We start from the raw sequence: 19,074 nt of genomic DNA, 5'->3' as shown, positions 1-19,074 counted from the left end.
GAACTTATTTTCTTAGATATAGAGTTAATTTTTAAATCCAGAGGAAGTCTACGTAAAACCAAGCCAAGTTAATAATACTTGCCTGAAATCTTCCCTAATCGCAAGATTTCTCATGTGGTGTACTTGGAGAACATTTGTGTGGCTCATTCGCCTTTGACTCAGTAACACATACATGCATGTTAGCTGAATTTAGCAACATTTTCTGGTTGGACAATGAGAATGAGTGAAAAGAAATGTTTGATAAAACTATGAGCAACTGAAAAAGTTGAACTGGATTGGAAACTAGTATGTCTTCAATTAGAGGAATCTGTTTGCTTTTTCTTTTTCTCAGTCTTGCAATATAGAAACCTTTTTAACCTTCTTTCTTAATATAAGTCATACTGTACTCCATAGAGAATCCTTTTTACTTTTAGGTAATAAACTTGTAGCAGTGTGAAAAGTATCTTTACACCATTAGGAGTATAGGGTATGTTCCCAGCAGCAGTTTAGATACTGAGGATACCACTCTTGGGTACAGGTCCACAGATACTCTCTTCAGTGGCAAAAATTATTTTCTGCCTCCTTTCCTCCAGTTGTGGGTGCTCATTCTTACTACTGAGCTGCTCCTGTAATGGAGGCAGCACAGCTGGTGACATGGAGCCAAGGGCTGGGTGATGGGCTGGAGCTGGGACAGGGCGGGATGCTCCTCAGCCCCATGTTCTCCCTGCAAACCTAGACCTATCTAAAGTGTCATCAACGTGGATTGCTCCCAGCCATGTCTGAAAACCTTTTAGTGTATTTTTAGTTTAAGAGGTAAGAATTCTTCTAAATTGGAAAATGCAGCATTTCTCAAGTGAGGTAAGGTTCTTTCTGAAATTTGGCACCACCAGAGAACAGCAGCTCAAAATCTCCCAAGTCTCATGCTCTCATTTTCCGGTGTCTTGAGTTACTGACTTGCACTGTAGCAAATGCATGACTTCAAACGCTTGCTGTAGGCACTTTCCTTTATATCTCGGTACGTTGTCTGATCATATTGATATAAATCAGGCATGCGACTTGTCATCTGGAAAGATCTGTGATGAAGGTGCGTAGGGACAGTATTTGGAAGTGTTTTAATTAGCGTAGCTGGCAGTATGCCAGCTTTCCTTAAATGGGGCTTGAGCAGGAGGGAGCTGCTTCTAATTTAGGACAGTTCCAATATGGTTCTAGCATTTGTACCAACCACATCTACTCTCCCCCGCACCCAAATTTTGATTAATAAAGGAATTTATGTTAGAATTTAACCTCTGAGTGCCCCCCTCTCTTTTAACACTATTTAATGGGTTACTTGCAGGCATAGAGATGACTTCGAATCTTTTTCTTAGCAATTATTTTATTAGGAAGTGTGGTGCTTGTAGGAGTGCTTCATGTGAGGTGGCAGATGCTAACTGCGGTGGCTCTGAGACCCCCCTGTTCCAAAGAGGTTTTCTTATTTTCAAGGAGGGCCAGGTTTTAGCAGATGTTGTAATAGGAGCAAGACTTCTTCAATATTGTGGCCTGTCTTGTTTGAGAAGGGTAGGCATTTAATGAAGGAATAATTTCACGGATGGCTGCATCAATGGGCAGATGTTATACAATTCAAAAAGATAATCTGTTCCAATAAAAAAAAATTAATGTTGCAGGACTTGCGAGCATTATTGTCTCCCTAGAGGTAGTATTAATTAAGAGGCTAAACCCACGAGCAAGGTCAGACATTTTTTCCACTTGGAGAGCTTGTTGGAATAAATTGATTTTTGTCTGAATCTGTCTTTTACTCATGTGTCTTGTTAAGTGTGTTAAGTCAGAAGTGGCCTGTGAACAGTGAAGCATCTAATTCCTTTTTCCTGTTTTTGTGAGCAATAGTCATCTTTGGAGAGCGTACTGAACACTTTGGCTGCAGTAAAATTAAATATAAAAGGAAAGCCAGTCATATTTTGTGTATTATTAGGTCTACTAGTGCTCATACTTTTTTTATTTTAAGGACTGTTTTGTCACTTATGTGTTGTTACTACTGTGTGCGTTCATTTCCCTGGACTTCACTGCCTTTCATTCAGTATATTTGTTTAAGGCAAGATAATTCTTGCACCATGCCTTTCACCTGCCCGTCTCTTATTTAAAAGGTAGCCAGGTTTTCGCCTTTATACCAGAAATCAAATGGATTGTGTTCCCTAAAATTGGACAATTTCTGCTAGCTACTGAATCAGGATGGAAAGATTCAATAAATAAATTCAGAGGTATTAGAAAAGTCCAGTTCTGCCAAAAGTTGAGCACATTTTGTGAGCAACTCAGTGCCCTCAAATCCCTTGACATCTATAACAATTAAATCAGTTAACTCTTTGCTTAACAGCATGCCAGAAGAATATGTTAAGAATATATGTAGAAAGGTTGTTGAGGTTTAATTATTCACAGGAAAGCAGAAAATTTGGCTTCTTTTTTTCATAGTGCCTTCCACTTGAGGCTAATTGTAAAAATAAAGAAAAAAGTAAATCTGACTTTTTTTTTTTTTCTTTTTCCTCCCAGAAATCAACAGTGAATTGTATTTTCTTCGGATGTTTCTGGATTATTCAGTCTTTACAGAATTAAAAAGCAAAATATTTAGTAATGGCAGGAAGACTCTTCCACAGAAGCAGACTTTGCAGCCTTCTTGGGTTTTGTTTGTGATGTCTGAAATTTTCTCATTGTTTTAAGAGTTCCATAATATTTTGTTTTCCTATAAAAACACTTGCCTTCATATTTCATCAAGTATGGCAGGTTTTGCACTGGGAACCATTTATTTTGGTGCAAACATCATAATCCATGCATTTGAAGTGATGAATTTTCTTAAATCAATATTTAGAAAATAGTTGCTCTTAGCAGGACGTCCTCTTTAATATGTGAATTATAAACTGGGACGTCTCTTTTCTGCTCCAAATTTTTTTTCAAATGTATTTAATCCATGAGATTAAAAGGTGAAAATGAATTCTTTGTACGTTGCTGAAACTTGAGAGCACAGTCAAGGAATGAAATTATCCAGAGTTTTGGCAGTACCATGAATTCAATAATATGCTTTTTGTAAAGCATTCATACAGTACCCTCTTTATCTTTAAGGATTCCTCATGAGAGATTTCAGTTTTGAATGTGTATTGTTTCTCATGATTTATGTCAAAGTGTGAAACCACTACTTGATGTTTTGGACCAGAGAAATTCTGTAGAGAAGATATGCTGAAAGTTCCCCTGTGTGCTCATGTGGTGGAGAAATACTGACAGATTGGACGAGGTGGCTTTTGTAAGGCTCAATTTTTGTGAACTGCAGTGATGGTGAATGAACAAATGTCAACTGGACACAAAGTGCACTGAGAAAGGCAGTGAATGGTTTTCTGGGTTGGAGCTTTTTTTTATGAGATGGTGATACAGGACAAGGACTGCTGTCTTTTCAGTAATTTGGGTTGTAATCCTTGGGCCATCCTATAGCTAATTGAGATGTTATTTGTAGGAGTGTAACCAAAAATCAGAACTGTTACATGAGAGCTTCAGTGCCAATTTCACGTTTGTTTGTGAACCTTCAAGGTTGCAAAGTAGTCTGCATAAAAAAAAAAAAAGCAGGTTGTCACTGAATTCAGGAAGTGAAAAGGAATATTCCATCTGCTAAAAGGGCTAGTGTATATATAGAGATGGTATTTACGCAAGAGCAGTAACTGCTCATCAGTGAAACTGGTTAGGTGATAACAGTAATTAGTCAAGCTCCTCATCTGTAGTAAACTGTCACATACAGTGGTAAATGTGGACCATGAAGAAATGGCTACATATTGCTTGCTTAGTAAACCACAACCAATTTTCAAGACACCTGGACAGGCAACTTTTTCCTCCATCATTGGGATACCAGGTGGTATCAAGCTCATCTGAGTCTTTTTGTTTTCCATAAAGAATTTTCTCATTCCTCATGTATTCATTCCTCACAGACCTTCTTCATTATTAACTGTATTGGAGCTAGTAGTAGATTATGTCTGTGTCACACCGGCTTAAAGGGATTTGGCGTTTTACTTCGTGCAGGGCAAAGGTTCCATGTGTAAGTGTCGCTTCATTGACACTGCAGCTTTTCTGTATTTTTTTTGGCAGTAGTTTGGTGTTATTAATTCCATCAGTTGGCGACAGGGATGTTACTCTTGTCCTAGAAGATGAAATTTTGCTGGAATTTCTGAATGTTTCCAGCTCCTGATGCAGGCAGTAGCATTGAACAAACAGAAGCACAGCCTGGCAAGCTGTTTATCCTGTATGTGATCCAGCAGGCATTGTGCAAACTTTGACAAACCCTGTGTGGTTTTGATAGAAGAGAAAGTAGTGAAGTGCTCTAGCAACTCTGACCCTCCTCCTTAATCTGGTTGTACAGTTTGTTCCTACAGCTAAATTTCTCAAGCCATGCAGTATTTTATTTCTGATCTTTATGCTGCCACCTATCTTCCCATCTGTTTTTGAGGTCTTCTCCTGCTGTGTTTTTTTTCTTATCAATAGTGCCCCTTTCCAAGCTGTATTTCCCTGAGATCAATTGCTCATTTTAGCTGGGTTTTTTCCCCTAAGTGTCTTGGGGATTTTTGTTGTTGCTGATTTTTTTTTTTTTTTTTTCTCTCTGGCTTCATATCACTCATGCGCTACCAAAGCAAACTTGACATTCAAGTAGGATAATGTTATCAGTTTCATGTTGTACTGTACTGGACACATTCTACTTCATTCTCCTCCTGTCAGCAACAGCAAGTCAAGCAGTCTGTAAGTATTAAAGACAGTACAGTAAATGAAAGAGAAGAATGGTGTGCCTTTTTCTTCTTTATTTGTATAAATAAAACTTCTTCACTGTTGATGCAATGTTAATGTTAACTTTCTTTTGTAGAGATTAAAAATACAGCTGTTACCTAAAGGTTCTTAGCTTTTATCTTCAATTGCCTTTTTTTTTTTGTATCATTTGTACAGTTAAAGAAAGTAAGACCAGAAGGGTGTGTTGAAAAAGTTGTCTGATCCTCCTATATATCACTAGCCATTGTACTTCGTGTACTTACCCTGTATTAAGACAGTAAATTTTACATGACTAACACAAATTTGTACTTTGCCGTTGTATATATTCTGGAAATGTTTCTGATTCTTAATCTCTTGGTATCAAGAGCTGAAGAATCCAACATGACTGGCTTTGGTAATTTAGATCATTGATTAATCACCCTTTCCAGAACTTTGGTCTACAGCTGAGTTTCGGGGTTTTTTTTATGCTTTCCTTAGATGAAGTAAGGTTCATGGTTTTTTCCAATGGAGGTACTTGGAAACTGCAGTAAAGTCTGTTCTCAGAGCTCCTCTGTAAGTTAAACAAGTTGAACTTTTAGTTGCTTACTACAAATCTTTTTTTGTGTTCTCTCCAGTTTAAAAATGTCATTTAAAGGTGGGCCACAAAATTTTAAGCTGATCTTGATATTAGCAATTCTGCATGGAGAAACAGTTCAACTTGGTGTTAAATACTACTGGGCTAATACATGTTCTTGCAGAGCCTCGTTACAGGTGTTGCAAGTAGGGTCCAGTTCTACGTTGGTGATGACTCCGAGATCAGCCAGTTTTTTGAACATGTGCTTATTGGTTATTTTTAGCGTCAGAATTTTTAATCAGAATTTTGGATAGTACAAAGTGAAATGCCTCAAATATTGATGTGCGTCATTTGTAAGCCCTTATTTAATCAGATAAATTTGGTATACTCATCAGAGGATGAAACCTACTTTGTTTCACTAGATCTATTTTCCACAAATCCATGACGTCTGGCACTAATTTAATAACTGTTCATTGGTTCTGTATCAAATGAATCCCCCGAAAATATTTCCTTTCCTTGTCTGGATTGATGTCAGATTATAAATGGCCTGTAAGTTACTTGGGTTGTCCTTCTTTGAATGTTGACACAATATTAACTATCCTCCAGGTTTTTTGAATGTCATTGGTATCATAGACCTTATTAAAAGCTACTAATGGAGCAGAGATCATTTTATCCAACCAAGCCTGTTAGGATTTATGCCACATGCTGTCAGGGTCTGTTTATTTGCAGTGAGAAATGAACAAGTGGTACCTCATCTACTGTGGTAGCCCTGTACTATCTTGCTGTTCTGGTACAGTGTACAATGAAGGACTATCACTACATGATTAGAATGGTGCCTTCTTTCTTTATGTAATCTATGTGTTAGAAACTTAATGTGTTTTCTGCATTGTTGTTAGATCATGTCCATCTTGTAAATAATCATTGTGCCCAGTACCCTTTAAAAAGACCTTACTATCCTTAGCATTACTAAGCATGATCTTTTTTTTCATTTTTAGCTTCACTATTTTGACTTACTGTAATTCGTCTAAGCCCCACCTAGAATTCAGGAGGGGTTGGTGTCCCAGCCCTGGATCTGGAACCCTTGCCCACGTGCTTGCTACACAGGGAACAAACCAGGCCCCCACATCCCAACCTGTGAGTGCTTCTGGTCTTCTGCTTCTCGGTCATCAGTCTGAGGAGGAGGAAGCTGTACCTGTAACACGAAATACCCTCCCTCCCATCCAAAGCCAACTAACCCACTCTCCCCTTTGCCCACTCTGTTTTCCCAAACATTATAACTTTCCACGTGACTGTCATGCAAATCATCCCAGCAGGTTTCAGTAGCAATAAGTAAACTTTAGGGGCATAGGAGTAATTGGTTACAAAAGGGGTTTTCTAACTAGAATAGATGGCTACTTTTTTTTTTCTTTTAAACTGGCATTTCTCCACACAGTGAGCACCAGCCATGAATACTGATAACTGAAACCAGGTAATTTTCCAGAACATGATCTGGTTTTAATGTTACAGACCAAATCTAGTGGTGTCCTAAGCACCATGTGCTGTGAGCCTCTGGATCCTGAGGAATACAGACGTTATCTGTGCTTGCCATCTTGGGACAGGCTTTTAAAGGATAAACTTGGTGTTGAGCAGAGCTTACTCGGAGCTGGAACCGAAGGCCAGCCACTGGTTTCTGTGGACCCATGTCTGACTCCTAATGCTCCATTTATCCCAGCTGTTTCATCCTAAACTTACTGCTGAATGTGTCAGACTTCTGATTTAAATCCTTCAGGATACAGGTAAATGTATGCAGAGAAACAGACCCTTTTACAAGGCTTACACTCTTACTTTAGTAGCATGAGAAATGTGGATCACTTTAAAAAGAGAGAATACCCCAAATTCAGTGACTTTTTTGCTTAACTCTTTGTTCTTTCTTTTGGTAGTCCCTGTTGGGGTCCATCACTGTTTGTCCTGAGCAGGTCTCTCCTTACCTTATTAGGATTTATCCTGAGTTAGTGAAGTTGATTTGTCTCCTTTTATCTTACTTACTTTTAAAATACTCTTTCAAGCAGCCCTCTAAACAGTCCCAGCAGCTGACCTGAGCCTTCTGCCAGTAAACTGTGTTGCCACAGGACCTTTCTTTGTAATGCTTTGGCTGCATCGCTCTCTTGCCCAGGTGCCAGAAGATCAAATTCCTGATTTGCAAGCACCCAGTAACACAAAGTAATTTAAAAATTAGAAGGGTAGCAGTGGCTGTTGGGGGAGTATCTTAGGAAAAGGAAATATTTACCAGGTTTTGTTTTGTCCTGTGTGGGAACAAAGCTCACCTAGGTACAGGTTTTGCAATCGCAGGAAACAGAGATAGTCCATTTCAAGAAATATAAAGGTTTTGTATCTTTGAACACTTCTCAGTGTCTTGTCCTTTTGCCAGCATGACAGATTGTCAGCCCCCTTCAGTGCTAAAATTCTTGATGTTAGAGATTTTGCCTTCTGATGTAGCTTAAGGAAATCTTTGAAGTAAGGTACATTAGCATATAAACTCTGGAACTCTTTGGTTGCGCTTGGGTCAGGGTAATAAGTGTTTATTCAGGTGCCCTGTCTTAGGAAGCGAGTGTTTTCTGCCTTGTCACAATACATTAGCTATTGTGCCATATTTTTGTTAAAACACTTGTCATATTTTTCAAACCTGGGCTTATTATTTCTAATTTCTGTTCCCCCAAATTATAGATCTTGAATGTTCTTTTGATCTTGCTGGCTTTAAGTCAGAATGAAAGTGTTCCTCATGTGCATATGAATGTTTCCCTCCCTTGGGGAAGTCCTCCCTGACTGGTAGAGGAAATGAAAACGGATCAATCGTCTGTCACTTAATGGTGTTAAAGATGCTGTGAGCTTTATCTCTTACTGATTCTGATAAAATGCTTGTTCCAGCTGCATGACAAGCATCCACGTTTGGTAGCTGGTATCTAATAAGTTACGTTTTTGTAGGGCTGGCCATATGGCCTGTACCTGGACAGTGAATCTGAAATGCTCTAAATACTATGAATTTACTGTATGTTGATGAATTGTGCAGTTGTTTGGCACACATACAATAAATCTGATATGTAGAATTTTTTTGGATTAATTGCATGTACATAAGCCACCTGTGCAGCGATTGTGCATTAAGTAAGGTGCAAGAGCCGTTCTCTAGGACAAATGGCCAAAAGTGTATTTTCTGTTGGAAGAAAAAAAAAAAAAAGTATTTTGGAAAATGAGAACACATTTAAACTAGCCAGAATGTGCAATAACTTCATTTTTTTGTAAGTAGAAAGAGTATGAACAGAATGATACTGTATGCAAACAGACATTTTAAAGGTATATTTTCTTAGAGAGTTTACTAGGGACAAATGACTTTTCCTATGTTTTGTATGCATGGGTTTTTATAGGATTTACTTTTGGGTTTTAATAAAATTAAATTGTGCTGGGAAAGATCAGCATAAGAATGGTCCAGAATAGGAAGTCTGTAGTATTTGTGCACATGTCAGAGGGACTCTGTATTTTGCTTTTCCTGGTTCTGCTGCATATAAGCACTCATTTGCAATATTGCATTAATGTAGGGGTTTGGAGTGAATTATAAAAGCAGTGGATAACAGCTTGCTTTGGCTGTAAAGCTGAACTCTCATATTTTTGGCAGTAGGTAAAAAGGGCTGATTAGGAGAATCTATTTCCTGTATGTTCAAATATAAACCAGATACTCAGTCATGAAAAAGTCATTCACTGTTTTCCAAAGACTGGTTGTTTTTTTTTTTTTTTGCCAATGTGAAATGGTAGTTCAAGTGGAAAACTGGGCAATGTGTTAGTCCTTACACACAAAACAAGCATCAAGAAAAGGTGATTGTATTAATTCTTTCCTTCCTTCCTTCCTTCCTCTGTGGATTCTGATTGTTTCTGGCTTTAAACAGATGAGATTCCCTAATGACCATGTTAGTGCTTTTAATCTTTCAAAGCAGGAGTGAAAGTGTAATTACTGTACATGAGTACCAAACAGACTTCAGTTCAAGCAGAGGTTTTAATGTTCCGGGTTTCATATCAATTTTAGAAATGAAGATCTAACCTGTAGCAGCAGGTGTTCCATATTCTGACTGTTGATGCTTGTGCTTTTTTATGGTTATACCTTTGAATATTTACAGTATCATTCATATTTAGATATGAGAGATCAGCTTTTTTCCAGGTCCAGTGTGTAAGGGCTCCTCACTGGTGGTGGGCTTCTCTTGGCCTGCTTAGAGCCGCTGCTGTTTTTTCCTCAGGCTGGTCAGGTGGTGGCTGCTCTGAGTAGCTAGGGGAGGCTGTGGAGAACTTAAGTAAACAGGCAAGAAGTATATTCTGGGTGCCAGTCAATTACACAGTGATAGTCACATTCTGCCCCTTATGTGCTGGTGAATTACGTAAGGGGATTTTAGATGACGTGGTAGGGACTCATAAGCACAGGCCTATATATCCAGGGAATCTGTTTCCTAATGAGGGTCCTTGAAGCAGAAGTGCCTCGATGCTCCCTGCAGTCCTGCAGCCTTTTTTCCAGGCTGGGATCCTGAGTATTCAGTGTAGCTGACCGGCAGGTCCCTGTACAGTGGAGAAGCTGCACCCTGTGCCACTGGGGTCCGGGAGCAGGAGCAAAGCAGGAGTCAGAGCTGCTCCATAACCGTGGGCTGGGCTGCTGGCTTCATCCCCATACTTACTTCTGTAATACTTTTCAGAGCGGGGGTCCTGCCTTCCCTTCTGTCTAGAAGTGAGTAATACTTGGCGCTGCAGGTGACGGTAGCAGAAACCTGCAGAGCTTTTGCTTAAAAAGAAGGGTCGTGACATTTGTATGTAATAGAAGAAAGAAGAGGCAGAAAGACCCTCAGTGTTGCACATATCCATCCTTGAGACAGCCTCGGACTGCCTTCCACCTAGAGGGAGTTATAACTGATAGTCCTTTACCTAAGAATAACTCACTAAGGGGACCTTCAATGGTACTGTCCCAGTGGCAGCCACGTATCCCTGTTAGATCTGTGGTGCCTTCCCAGAGCATGTAAACAAGGATGATTGGTCTGCCATTCTGTCTTACTGATGGGCTTCTAGCTGGCTAACCTACTCACCTTGCCTCTGATGGTCTAACACACAAAAAAAGGAGAAAAAAGTGATCTGTTATTGTTATATTAATGTTTCCTGCTGTATGAACTGTGACTTGACATCGCAAACTTCTTTACAGAAAACGGCGTCCCAGAAGCTCGGGGTGAGCTTTGGGGTTATGGGAGCCTGTACACTCGCACTGGCTGTGGTGCCTTACGGGAGCTGAACTCTTTATACTGGTGTACGCAGCTCCTGAAACTTTTTCCAACACAGGCCCGCTGTTTCCATTAAAGGATTTTATGGGGCTCCCTACACATCATATCTTGCACAGCTTACCATATTGGCTATTAAAAGTGGCTTTGAATACAATGCCAGGGCCCCCCAGTAGCAGCTTTATGGGCTGCTGGCGAGCTGGGAAGCCCCAGTTGGCTATCCCTGTGCTAGTGGAGCCCCTGCACCGGCATTTCCAGCTAAAATGATGAAATATCTGTTTTGTCTAGTTTAATTAAATATGGCTTCCATGCTGAATAAAGCAGGGAGCATTGCAAAGTGCCTCAAGCTCTTCCAGAAGTGCCATCTCATTTTCGAAGAAAAAACCAGTTGTAATGGAACTCCAACGCGTAATACCTCTCTGTACTGCATCATCAGTGCCTGCATAAAGCTTTTTCACTTAGGCCCTAAAAATGAAAACAAAAGCTTCATCATCAAGGTGGCTTCTATTTCTTTCAGGATCTCTGGCATAAAATTATTTTTTCTTGCTTGCTGTTTTGCGGAGTTGGTAAAAGCCACAAATCCAGATATTCTGTGGGGAAATCTGGCACTCATTGCATATGCATTGATTTATATATGAGCACTCCTGCATGGGACTCCTAAACTCATCAGTGCTCCTGGATCATTAGATGTGAAATAACATGCTCAGAACATTTTTGCCATTATTTTTGAGAGCCAGGTAGACACCGCAGCCTATAGCAGCTGATGGCGGCTCAGAGGCAGGGTGCTGGCGGGCAGCAGTGGGCAGCAGCCTTAACAACACCTTACCCGTCTGTGGGTGCTGCCTGCCCGTGGGGGCAAGCTGTGTCCTGGCACTCACAGCATGCTGTTGAAGTGCAGAGTGACCTCGGGCAGCCTTAGGATGAATCCAGCTCTATTTAGGGTAGATGTAAGGGAAAGGGTGTCCCGCTCAAACGTAAAAAGGTTTCTTGTGAGCAGCAGTGTTGCGTTACGAGGCGTGTATGGACAGATAATGCAGCTTGGCCTGGTTTTCTGCTGCCTCTGTAGTTACTTCAGTGTGCACGGGGAGAACGAGTGTGTAAAACCTGAGCATCTTATCACATACTAATTTTAAAAGTGATGAAAGGATGTACCAGCAAGTGATGAATCAGGCACTTAAAGCACAGCACAGCTTGGCTTTTTAGCAGTGAGAGGGGCTGAATAATAAGTATTTTTGTTCTGGAGGCTAAATGTTAAAATATGAGGGGACTAAAGCTGAATGTTATATAAAAACACAGCATTTTTTTCCCTCAATGAACACAGAGTTAAAATTTAGCTGCTTAATAAACCCCATTTAAACATTAGAGCACTGAAGAAACAAACACTAGATAAGCTTCTAATACAATAACAACATAGTCTGGCTTCTTTTAAAGGAAGAAAAACACTCTAAAGATTATATACAGGTAGGAAACATATGAAACTTCGTAAAACAGAAGTTTGGTGCTCTGTTTAACTTAGGTCTGAAGATGAAAAGCCTCAGGGAGGAGACAGGAGAGTTCGAGTACAAGCAACTCTAGATCTAACCAGGCTGCATCACCAAAGAAAATTTTGGAATTGGTAGTACAGTTTTGAAAAGACACTGCCAAGGTAAATTCTTTTCAGTGTAATTAGTAAAGAGGAAGAAAGTGTTCTGTTGTTTCATTCTCGCCATCTGCCAGTGTTGTATTTCTATTTTATAAGAATTTTCTACTTTACGTTGCTGCAGTTGATATTTGGAGGGAGGAAAATACAGAAAATAAAAGACAGCATTGGACGGGGAAGGGGTGAACTTTAAGGATAGGGCTGGAACACATGTGTATCCTTTCAATGTGTGGGAAAAGCCAGGCAGGATTCAGAGGTTTGAGTTAGACCCAATACCGTGTTTTGAATAGCATGCCCATAGCAAACCATTTGATAATGGTCTCTGCTTTTGGTTAGTGCTTGTCCTCTGGATCCCAATAGCATGTCGTAGTGCACTTCCAGATGTGATTTCCCAGGGTGATTCAAAGGCTCAAAATACTTCAGTGAGTCACAAAGCAGGGTGTCAGTAGCCATGTTTTTCAGGATCGTTATGTTCAGGCGAGAGCCCAAAGAGGAGGATGTAAAAGGCTACCCTGCAGTTTGATTGCAAAAGTGTTGGCTCCACATTCTCATGAAGTCTGTGTATGAGTATGGCTGGAGCCTGACATCTTATAGCTCTGTCATGTCTGCATGTTTTCCAACATCTTTTTTACACAAAGACTACAGGGAACATCAGCCAACATGTGGCTTGTGTTGTTTTTGCATTATTATTGTTAGGATTTTGTATGTTGACTAATCTGTTATTGCTGTCATGTATCACTGAAACAAAATGTGGCCTTGACAGGGAAATGTATGTCCTGTGACACAACTGCATTGTGATATGTTGCACTGCCTTCTTAGTTTGATATTTTCTATTAATGTGAATGGGAAGAGGAGAGCAGAGTAGGGGAGCAAAAGAATACGAGATGTTCATCTGGCCATGAATTTTTCCTCTCCTTGAAAGGCTCTCATGTCCTCTACCAATTAGTTGCCTTCCCTGTACTACGTGATGTGCTTGCCCACTCAGAGTTTAGCTGGCAGTTCAGACACAGTTTGTTCCCGCTGAAAAATCACTGCAAGCAAAGCAGCTCCACCACTCTTTCTGGGCTGCCCTGTGGGTCACTTGGCTGCCAGGCTTGCGAAATAGGCGTGTGTTCTGGGTTTAGCCAGAATATAAGGATCCAGGCATTTTCAAGTAAGTGTGATCCTGCTTATTTTCAAGTTACCAGGTTTATTTGGAAAAGTTTATATAGATTAGTTCAGATGGTTTTGAGGTTTTTTGTGATGATTTTTGATGTGAAGGAATTCAAATTTTATGTTCACTGCCAGATTTGCTGAGTTTTCATGATGCAGGTAATTTATGGACTTTACTGGAGATGGAGATTTATGGAAGCAAAAATTTATGCAATTAGATACTTTAGTGTACTTCTGTTTAACTTTTAGAGAAAAAAAAATCACAGAAGTTATTTGAACAGTTGATAAAAGTTTTATGATGATATGACTCTCTTGTGATTTCCCAGTCATTAGTTTCACTGTTACTGCATTCTTTTGTTTGCTTGGCTGTTCATTTATTGAACTGATTTTATTCAGTAGGAGCAGCAATGATTATAGACATTCATTTCCAATAAAGATCTTATGTTACTCTGTTAAAAACAAAACCTTACCCCCCCCCCCAACCTCTTCTAAAAATTCCTATCTGAATAGAAAGTTTGAACAGCTGAAAAAAATCACAGGAATATATGTATATGTATAGGGTGCTTTTGCAGGGAGGCAGAGGAGGTGTTGATTTGATAGGGGCCCTGATATCTTCAGAGGAAACCTAAAACAGTTGTGTGTTTAGGCACTTTGATTTTCTTTGAAATGAATCCTTTTCTCATAATTTAAAAGCAAACTGTGCATAATACAGGCTCTTAGCCAGCGTGCTTACTGTCCTATGCTGGTCTTTATACGGCAGACAGCAAATATTTTACTTAGGAGACAGGATGCAAACCTTTTACTTCTATGTCAGAGCAGCACCTCCTGCAAAATAGTCCTCAAGGTGTGACCGAGACTGCCCTTGTCGTAGCATCAAACCAAGAGCACACACCAGTTGCCACCCAGGGTGTGAGGTTTTAGCCGGTATATGGAGTTGTGTTTCAGTGGGCAGGTGGAAGTAATGACGACAATAAGAATGTCTTTGATGCCATATTTAGCAAGTGCTCTTTTCCTAAAGTGGGAAGATCAAACAACAGGAAGTAGTTTCCTCACCTGTCATATGAAACTTGGCTTTGCATCCAGCACCCCATCTGAAAAATCTGCCTCTCTTTTGCAGGGAGGAACAAACTGTTGATTTCCCTGCTGCCTGTGACTTCCCTGTTGAGTTTGTTCCTCCATGCAAGTTCAATGCAGGAAATACACCTGGAACCAAGTCAGCTCTTCGCCCCTTTAGGTACATCTGTACTATCACAGCTGGAAGAGCCTGAAAGCCTCCTGCCCCTCCTAGGAAGCTTATGCCTTGGCTGTGCTCAGGGCAAGAAAAGTAAATCCCCAAGTTTGGGAAATCTCGCCGTGGACTGAAGGCTACTGCATTTTTGTCCCCATGAGTGATGTGCTCCAAAACCCTGATGGTTCCCATTATTGAATGTAAAGCAGAGATCACACCAGGTGGCCCAGAACTGCAGAATTTTGTCGAGTGCATCTGTCAGAGCAGAAGTGTAGCTTACTGTTCACGCTGGTCTTTGAGTGGTGGCTTTCATTGTCTCAGCTGGCATTTAACACAGAGCATTCTAATCATCCTCCATTTAGTTCTGTGGCTAATAAACACATCAACTTTGGAAAGGGTAGTGTTCGCTCATAGTCAAACCTCCTGTAAGACATTGAGAAAGACAAACACTGAAAAGTAAGGATATCCTACTGGTCCAACTAGATGACTGCTGTCTACTTAAGAACTACTCACCTGCAGGAGTCAAATACAATAAATCTATCCTGTAGACCTGAGCCCCTCAGTTATATGTCCTTTAAAACAGGGACCGACATAGGAGGTACCTTTTGCTCCTGCTGACTTGTCATGTATTGTCTGTTGTCACATACTCTCTATACTGTAAATCTAAACCATAAGTGAATTACAAAAAGAGGCGAGAGAGAATACTCATTCTATAAACTGAATGGAAAATTTTGGTTCCACATGTAATATTATATTTCTTTTGTGTTTATTGTGAATAAGAAAACAGTGGTAGAGGACATAGGAAATGTACCCGAGTTGTGTACATGTGGATGAGTTAATGTTTGCAGTGACTTGGAGTTGTGGACATAAGCTGGCATATGCTGTTCAAGCTTGAGTCTAGCAGTGCTGTCTTTTTTTATGCTTTTTGTATTAAAACTATGTTTGACACATGTTTTGGTTGAGGTGCCAGTTTGGAGTTCAATAATGCAGCGTGTATGTATTCAGAACAACAAGGGTCAGTTTTTGCACTTCCATTTTTTTCTGCCATTGAAAGGCATCTGCTTATTAGTCTGAAACCTTCAGGGATCCCCTGCTGTCATTTTTCAGCCATGAACATCTTGCTAAAATTTATTCAAACTCAGCATTCCATATTAAGTTGCTGGCATTACTGGATTGTTCTTCCTGTTAGGACTTGCTTGATTTGAACGAACAGAGTGCAGCCACCTCCCAGTGATGCCCAGTGTACCAGTGACTTGTGGTTACAAGCATAAGGGAATAGTGCAGTGGCTACTGGCAAAGGACAACTTGGCATGTTATGCAATTCATGCATTTTCTAGTGGTTGGATTTTGAAATCCTTACGTTATCCAGGAGGATGTGCAGAGACATCTCAGGAATAGTGACATGTATAAACCCACCAAAGTAATTATTAGGCAGTGCATATTCATGTGACTACTATAATGCTTGTAATTATGTTGAATATAGTGTTAGGTGCACATATTTGTAATATTTGAATAATGGAAAATATATTCCCTGTATTTTAATAGCTTCTTAGCTATTAAAATACTCTAGTATTTTATATACTAGAGGTATATTTGGTCTATTTTCCATAGACATACGGGTAAACATACAGCGTGGTGTTCCTCTGTTTCGTAAAGGAAAGAGCAAATATAAAGAAATTCCTCTTTTATTTACATAGATAAGTTTCACATCAGTGGGTGGAAGGGAAAAGGCTAAAAATATTTTTATACCTGTAAGTTGGATTTCAGTTAGCACAAGCACTATTGTGTGTGATGTATTAATTTATGTGTGTGGCAAACTCAAAGGTGAGATGACCCAGATCTGATTGCGATCTTGTATCAGTGTAAAGCAGATGGACAGCAGCATCTCCCCATGCAGCCATGACGCTCTTGTTGGTGGAAGTCAGCCCGAGATCAGAATCTGAAAAATTTACATATTCTAGATAAGAAGGTGAAACTTTAATATTTCATGTTGCTAGTTTTGAAGGAACTGTAAAAGAAACCATGTCTCAGCTAGGTTTCTACTTGTCCTCAGTTTTCTACTATCTCTTTTTCTTGTGCTGTGAAGTACAAGGAAAAACTAAGCTAAGACATTAGCATAAAATAAAAGGCTATCTGGTACTTTAGAAAAGGAAACTACTCTGAACAGCCCATCTACTACTAGTGGGGCATACAACTGTGTCTCTGCAATAAATGTACCACGTGGTGCCTCATGTCCTCTCTGAGCAGGCAAAAAGGCATTTCTGAACTGAGCATGGTCATCGTCACTGGAGACAGTGTTTGTTGTTATGGAGAGTTCTCCTCTGTGTTCAGGATGGACAATAAGTATACTAATGTGATGAATTTTTGGCCCTTTTGACTTTTTCAGGGTACTGGTTTATTGTAATGGAACACTTGCATAAACTTGTGTCACATACACCTTTTTCAGATATTGCTGGGTAAAAAGCTGCAAATTGCCAAGAACTGGCTTCTGGGGTATAAACGTGAATTTCACAAGTCATTTTATTTAAGGTTAAATTAAAGCAAAACCAAGGGAAAGACCTCCAAGGTCTTTGTTTAAAAAAAGAAAAGGAGACCAAGTGTGTTGTGAATGTTAGGCTTGTGAAGATCTTAATATAGGAAATAATGCCCTAAAAGAAACAAGGGTCTTAGCCTTTGCTCCGATGTGATGAGTATCCTTGACCTAAAGTCCAGAAGTACTAGATTTTCTTTCCAAACAGGATGTGCCTTCTGAACGTGGATGAGGAATCAGGCAAATCAGTTAGCCAGAATAAATAATAAAATGTTGCTTGGAGGCATAAGGCAAGGTTGCAATCCAACAGGACTTTAAAATTACACAGGCTTTAAAATGAAGATAAAATAATACAAAAGTACTGCAGCTGATTTTAGAATTGAGTTAGGCACTGGATTATATTTCTTGTATGGTTTCAAGCAAATAACTGAAACTCTAGGCTTCTATTTCCCATACATGAATACAATGAGATAGTGTTTCTTACTTTCATTAGAGAAGTGAACATTGTTTCTTAAAAAATTCTTCTCTGTGGTTTATTCATATTGTATGGGTTTTTTGGGCGGTGGGTGGGGGATTAAGTTATGTCGCCTTATAAGCATCTTTGTGGAAACGTTTTCATGGCACTATGGAAACAAAGATCTTCTCTTGAGTCCCAAATTAAAATTCTTGCATTGTACATTTGGGCAACTTTGATCTGTAATGTAGCTTAATGAAAAGTTATCAAGGAATATTTTAGTTATTTTATAGAGAATACTGAAGAAACAATTTTGTTTGTTTGTTTTCCTCAGGTTATTTCTACATTTAGACTGTGACACTCCATTACAGTGGATCTTATTAATGTAATCTTACATGAGTTTTTGAAACTTCCATGTAAACTATGTGTTTTTATTGCAAACAGTTGGGTTTTGGTTTTGTATTGACTGACTGTATAAAATCTTCCAAATGTGTAAATATACGTTTTCAAAATATTACTGAATGAACTATTTTGTAATGTCCCTGTCTTCCTCCAATTTTACCAGAGGTAACAAAAGTTATGCTAAAGGAACTAGAACTTTTTCAGACCACCTCCCATTTCTACGTCTGTGTGTGATTTTGATTGTATTGAATTCAGAGCAGAAATTAACGCAGTGAAGGAATGTAGTGCAAAAGCCTGGATCTGGATGATTGGCTTTCCTCCCAGTTTCCCCACACCAACCTAGACCTTCGAGGCAGAGATCCCCCTCTCCAAAAACGAGACTCAGACAAAGTGCAAATTCTTCGTTTCCTGAAGTCTCCTTGTTTAGGCCAACAAACATGCAGGTCAACATGCAGGTTGCAGAACCGAAATTGAACACCAGCTCAGTTTCCCTGAATCAATGAAGTGTAATTTGAGGCTTGTGGTTGCCTATCCAGCTTGAAGAACCAGCACGGAGAACAAAGGCTCAACACCGGTTCCTTCAGATATTTGAGCAGCAAAATGCTGTTACTTTACCGCTGTTCTTTTCTGCTGGCATTTGGCTCAGTGCTTCACTGTTTAGGTAGGCCAGGTGTAAATTTGTCATTATGGTTATGCCAGCAAATTCTCCTAGAACAGAGGCAGCTTGTGCTGTCCCTATGTAGGTAACTTGAAGAAGAAGAAAAAAAAAAAAAAAAAAAAAGGAAGATTTGAGCTTTGCAGATGTTCATATAGACTGTCTCTTACAACAAAGCTTCTTGGTCTGACTGTAAGTCAGTCTCTCTAAAATCAAGTCAGCAAACAGTCCTCAGTGAACAATAAATGAAAAACTTTACGCAAGTGTGGCAGCACATGCAGATTAAAGAGCAGTAGATGTGAAACCTAATGGTGTTTTCAGCAAGACATATAAAAGATTAAACTCATAGCTTCTGCCCTCAGTGGGCGATGGCGCATATGAATGTGTGCTGTCTTGACTTGAATGTCTTTGAAGTGTGATTGCT

The 19,074-nt window shown here is 39.6% G+C and overlaps 1 protein-coding gene across 1 annotated transcript in view; it reads left to right on the top strand.

Moving 5' to 3' along the window:
* BMPR1B (bone morphogenetic protein receptor type 1B) overlaps window positions 1-19,074 on the top strand; it is a 259,184-nt gene that overhangs the window by 79,059 nt on the left and 161,051 nt on the right. The gene's annotated exons all lie outside the window — the stretch shown is intronic.

Source organism: Harpia harpyja, chromosome 2 (assembly GCF_026419915.1).
Source record: "Harpia harpyja isolate bHarHar1 chromosome 2, bHarHar1 primary haplotype, whole genome shotgun sequence".
Classification (NCBI taxonomy): domain Eukaryota; kingdom Metazoa; phylum Chordata; class Aves; order Accipitriformes; family Accipitridae; genus Harpia; species Harpia harpyja.
Note: the sequence above shows the minus strand (reverse complement) of the source record. Positions and strands in the feature narration are given on the sequence as shown.